Source organism: Camelus ferus, chromosome 6 (genome assembly GCF_009834535.1).
Source record: "Camelus ferus isolate YT-003-E chromosome 6, BCGSAC_Cfer_1.0, whole genome shotgun sequence".
In the NCBI taxonomy this organism is placed as follows: Eukaryota; Metazoa; Chordata; class Mammalia; order Artiodactyla; family Camelidae; genus Camelus; species Camelus ferus.
This window is the reverse complement of record NC_045701.1, coordinates 31,766,842-31,773,065: the sequence shown is the minus strand read 5'-3', so window position 1 is coordinate 31,773,065 and position 6,224 is coordinate 31,766,842. Positions and strand designations below refer to the sequence as shown.

Genomic DNA, 6,224 nt, shown 5'->3' with positions numbered 1-6,224 from the left:
AAATGAGTATATTAATAATTCCTACCCCACAAATTTATGTCCTGAACATTAGGTGAGAAAATATATTTGAAGCACCTGGCATGTGGTAGAGCTTAGTACGTATTAGTCTGCCCAGAGAAAGACAAATACTGTAAGTATGATCTCACTTATACGTGAAATCTAAAAAACAAACTCATAGAAAAAGAGATCAGACTTGTGTTTCCCAGAGGTGGAGGGTGGCGGCAGGGGGAATTGGAGGACACTGGTCAAGAAGTACAAACTTCCAGTTACAAGATAAAGAAGTACGAGGGGTGTAATGTACAACATGATGACTACAGTGAACACTGCTGTGTGATATATAAGAAAGTTATCAAGAGAGTAATCCTAAGAGTTCTCATCCCAAGGAGAAACTTTTTTTTTTCTTTTCTTTTTATTGTACCTATATGAGAAGATGGATGTTAGCTGAACCTATTGTGGTGATCATTTCACAATACATGTAAATTAAACCATCACGCTATACGCCTTAAACTTATACAATGATGTATGTCAATTATTTCTCAATGAAACCGGAAAAAAGCAGAAATAAAAAAATAAAAAATATGAGTCTGCCTAGGAGGACTACTACATTATTGTTATGAGTGGGAGTGACAGCTGAAGATTGGGCAGTTACAGGAGCCTATGGAGGAGGGAGGCCTTGGCTAGGTCTTCAGAAGAAAGAAAGGTGGGGGGAGGGTATAGCACGGCGGTAGAGTGGATGCTTAGCATGCGTGAGGTCCTGGGAGTACCTCCATTAAAATAAATTAATTTTTAAAAAAACTAATTACCCACCCCAAAAAAGGAAAAATAAATATAAAAGAAAGGATGGAAACAAGCAGAAAGACTAGAGAGAGGTCACAGGTTTTATACATATTAGAAAAATGTTTTCTATATAATATAAACATGCTTATTGTAGAAAATTTGGAAAATACATTTCCCCTGCACATATTGAAGTCATTCTGTATGTACAATTTGTAATCTGTGTCACTTAATGGCACATCATGAGCATTTCTCCATGTTATTAAATTCTCTCTGACAACACTGATTTTAACGGCTGCTTAAGATTCTATTGCATGGATGATTTATCTGACCATGCCCCTATAGGATATCCAACTTGTTTTACATTTTTTGTAATCATAAAAAAAATGCTACACTAAGCATTTCTCTTAATGAATCTTTGCCCTAGTTTGTGAACACAGTCTAGGTTAGCTTTCTAGAAGGAAAATTACAAGATGATATGTCTTAAGGTTAAGAGCAAACACTCTGGAGTCAGTTGACCTAGGTTTGTATTTCATCTAAACCCCTTCTTAGATGGGGCAAGTCACTTAACCTCTCTAAGACTTAGTTGCTTCACTCACAGATGAGTAACATTTCCTATCTCACTGGGTTCTTGTGAATGTAAAGTATGTTTCATACAACCTGACCCAAAGTAAGGGCTCAAGAAATGTTAGCTGTTATTATTATCACAAACTTAATTCATATATTCAATAATACATGTAAACATATACAACTGGTCTGTTTCTGGGCTGTTGGTTTAGTCTCTTTATTCTACCTGGGTTTGTACCAACTGCACACTGAAGCCTTTAATTATTTATATATTATTTGTTTCACAAAGGGTTTGAGGTAACGGGCTAAAAATATAGAGCAAATTCCCTCTCCTTTCTCCTCTTTTTTTTTTTTTTTTTTTGGAATTTTTCTTTGCTTTTCTTGTCTGCTTTTTACTACAAATGGATGGTAGAATCACTTTATTAAGTAACAGAAGATTCCATTAGAATTGTGGTTGAATGTTGGAAAAGTGAGAAATTAACTTGGTAAGAATTGACGTCTTTATGAGCTTCATTTTTTCCCTAAGAACGTGCCTCATCTCTCCAGTTTTTAAAAATCTTGCATTATAACTTTAAGCAAAATTTTGTGATTTTCTAAATATAGGTTCCTCACATTTTCCAGTAAGGTTACAGCCAAGTATTTTATGGTGGTGTTATTGTTACTTCTATATGGGAAAATACTAGCCACAATAGCTAATATATATTGAAGGCTTACTATGTGTAGGTTAGGTTCTAAATGCATTACTATATTAACTAATTTAATCCTCATAACAGCTTTATGAGGTAAGAACTATTATTTACATTCCCAATTTGTGGATGAGGAAACTGAGGCCAGAATCATTAGGTTCACATGGCTAGTAAATGGATAAATAGGGATTTAACCTCTTGACATCTGGCTCCACTGCCCACGATCTTAACTACTATGTTATTTATTATGTCTTCTATCTGGTTATTCTTAGTTTGTAAGAAGGCTACAGATACCCTTTATATTTTTCTTGTGTCAAGTGATGTCTCTGAGTTCTATTATTAATTCTCAATATTTTAGAACTGATTCTCATGGATTTTCTTTGTATACAACCATGTCATCTGCAAACAATGATAAATTTACTTCCCTCTTTCCAAAAGTTATAACTCCTTTTAAAAAATTTCCAGTCTTATTGTATTGGATTTTTCAGAATAGTATTAAATAACACAGCAATGAGACAAGACATTCCTGTTTTATCTTATCTTTACATAAATTGTTGACTTCATATATACATAGATGTGTTTATGTGTAAAGAATATTAAGACTATTGAGGATGTTTAAGAAAATGGAATTGACTTACTGTGTTCTCTTTGGTGACTATTAAAAATGATCAAATGGTTTTCTTGTTTGCTTTATTTTTGACCTATTATACAAATAAATTTCCCAATACCTAACCCTGTGTTAATTCCTGGGATAAACCCTAATTGGTTCTGGTATTATTATTATGCTAGTCAATAGTGTATTATGTGTTAATCTTAAATGTTTTAAAAGATTTTTACATTTATATTTATAAGTGAGATTGGTCCATAGATTTGCTTTTTCTGGGGGAGTGCTGTTTCTGACAGGTTTTGATATTAGGTATATTCTGGCTTCATAAACAAATTGGGTAGTTTTCCATCTTTTTCCATGTTCCAGAACACTTTCTACTTTTCTATTCATTCTGACAGATAAATACTGTATAATAGAGATGACAAAGAAGAGAATGCAAATTGGAAGAGATTATTTTGCCTCAGTAACTCTGCCACTTTTGTAGCTGGAGGACAGCCTTGATTGTGAAGAAGCAATTTGGAGCAGTAGGAGGGTTCAAACGGGCCATTATTTTGGTGATGAAGAGTGCGGCTGGCTGGGCAGGCACAGAGGTGAGTGAAGGTGGGCCTGGGGAGGGAGGGGCGTGCTGAGCAGGACGGGAGCTCAGGAGAAGGTGAAAGGAGGGTTTATAATGGACTGGCTGGCAGTGTTACAGAAGGACATAAAAACAGGAGCAGGTAAGAACTGGGCCTGAAGGTGAGGCATGCCTGAGGGCGAAGGGAGGATTATCTGGGAGTGGGTGCTCCTTCCATTCCAGAAAAGTTCCCAGTGCTCTGGCTTGTTGGTCACTGGCTCCTGTTGGAGAACGTAACACTCTTTCTCACCCACCACTCCCTGTCTTCATCCCAGCAAAGGCCTATAGCCTATGGTATAGCAGGGCTTGACATGCTTCTGAGCACAAGGGTTCAGCATGGAGAGCAGAGCAGAGGGAAGCAGAGGATAAGACAGACTTCACCAACTCTGACTTTATGCTTGGGACCAAGTCCTTTAAAAGTTTCTCTATTTCTTTATTTCTTTTTCAGTCCTTCCCTTCTGCTCCTCTGTAGCTCATGTAGACAGAGCCATGGTCCCTGCTGTTCTGTAAGGGAAAGGAAAGTGCTGTAGGACAGGCAGGGAGCAATGTGGTAGAGAATTACTGGGAACTGATCAGCATCATGCCTGCCACGTAGCGGAGGCCATTCTGAATGAAAAAACACAGACATTACAGACAAATGAAACTCAGCCCATCTAAACTTACTTTAAAGTCAGTCAGAAATTCTAGGCTCTTTTCATGCAAATCGTTTTGAAAATTATTTTAACTCATGGCAAAACTGACACCACCGTTTCATAGATTTTCCTCTCTCCCTTTCACCCATGGATGGGTTAGTTAACAACCAACAGAGCAGCCACCAGCTTGACATCAGGAGGAAGATGCCAGGAGCACAGATGGTCCACAGCCCAGATAATTAGCTTCTGAAGATGAAACAACATCTAATAAGTCTTCTGTGAGTGTAGTGTTTGGTTGGGCACAGAGAGGACAGAGAACAAGCAGGCCTCCCCAACAACTCTTTTTCTTCTTAAAATATCGGCACAGCGCTCACCCACTTCCTGTCGACTACCTACTTGTAAGACCTGCAGAGAAGAATTCAAATAAATATTGTAGACACTCCACCCTAAAGGAGGGGAAGAATAACTCCCCACTCCTTAAGTGTGGAATGCACAAAGGGACTTCCTTCCAAAGAGTACGGAATGGAAGGGGGAAGGCATGTAATTTTACAGTGGAGAAACCTGATAAACACTAGTTCTACTAGGTGATAAAGGTCAATGTCGACAGTCATCAATTATGTGGATAGTATGTATTCTTGATATAATGTGATGAAAACAGCACTTTACTTCTGTGATCTTCCTCTCCCAAACCCATAACCCTAGGCTAATCATGAGAAAACCACCAGATAAATTCCATTAGAGAGGTGTCCTGAAGAATCCTTGACCAGTACTCCTCAAAGCTATCAAGGTTTTCAAAAACAAGGAACATTTGAGAAACTGAAACAGCCAAGAGGAGCCTAAGCAGACATGACAACTATATGTAATAAGGTATCCTGGATAGGATGGTAGAACAGAAAGAAGACATTAAATTAAAAACTCAGGAAATCTGAATAAACTATGAACTTTAGCTAATAATGTATCCATACTGGTCCATGAATTGTAACAATGTACCAAACTAATGTTAAGATGTTAATAATAGAGAAAGCTGTAGCTGAGGCATGTTAGAACTCCCTGTACTGTACTGTCTGCTCAGTTTTTCTGTAAATCTAAAACTGTTTTAAGAAATAGAGTATAGTAATAATAATAATAAGATGGGACAAAGCACCTCCAACTCCTTTAGGCTTCATAAGCATTTTCTCAATTATTTGGCTTTCTGATTTTCATCCTTTGGGGGCACTTACACTGAACCCAGGTCTCCTTATAGTTTATCCTATCCACACCCGTTCCGTGCTTCTCAGAACTCTGTCCCCCATGGGCTACAGTGATCTCATTCAGTCTCATGGCTTCAGTCACCACTTCTCTTATGGCCATTTCCAAATCTTGTCTGGTGCGGATCACCGTTCATCCAACTCTCGGTTACACAGCGCCCCCTAGGCGTCCAATTTAGCATTTCCAAATTCAAACCCTGTTTCTCTCTAAACTCGCTTCTCTGATTTCTTGTCTCACAAGGCCAGAACCCTGGGCACCAACCCCAGACTTCCCTTTCTTAGGCTCCCTGTCAGTCGGTCCCTAAATTCTGTCACCGACTCCTGCTTAGGGACTTTTGTATTGTGTTCTCTTTCCATTCCCTTTGCCAGGCCCTCAACACCTCTGGGCTCCTTGCCTTCAGTATTCCCTTTCTCCTCCCTATGTCTTTGCCTCATTTCTTTCCTTCTTTTCCATTCCTTTAGCAAGTATCCACAAAGGAAAATGCAGAGATTCTCTCAGGCCTCTGCCAGGCAGTTTATAACTCCTCTCCACTCTTAATTCCTCAACATGAATTCATTTTCTCTGTCTTCCCTGGAGAGACAGAGACAGAGAGGGAGAGGGAGAGGGAGTGTGTGTGTGTGTGTGTGTGTGTGTGTGTGTGTGTGTGTGTGTGTGTGTGTGTGTGTGTTTAGGTGTTTATTTACTTTTTGTGTTTGAGATATAGGTTCACGAGAAGGGCCCATACAAAGTCCATTTTAAGAGCACCAGCCATTAACCTAGTTTTCTCAGGATTCAGACGGACCTAAATAGTGACAAGAACCACCTTTGAATTAGGTAATGGAAAAAGCTGACATAAAATAGCTGCAGAACACAATCAAATTAAGACCTGAGAACGAGGGCGAGAGGAGATAATGAGGAAATTTTAAAAGGAAGGAAAGGAAGACTTTTAAAAACACTGCTTATGCTTATAATGTATGATATGCAATAAGTAAATGCCAGTCCCACCGAGCCAGCCAGGAGTCGAACCTGGAATCTTCTGATCCGTAGTCAGACGCGTTATCCATTGCGCCACTGGCCCCGAGACAGTCACGCTGGCTTCAATGATGATACCTCAAGCT

General features: G+C 38.9%; 1 non-coding gene across 1 annotated transcript; it reads right to left on the bottom strand.

Moving 5' to 3' along the window:
* Positions 1-6,111: 6,111 nt before the first annotated feature.
* Positions 6,112-6,184, bottom strand: TRNAR-ACG. The gene has a single exon. It is a non-coding gene; the product is annotated as a tRNA-Arg (tRNA).
* Between the last annotated feature and the right edge of the window lie 40 nt (positions 6,185-6,224).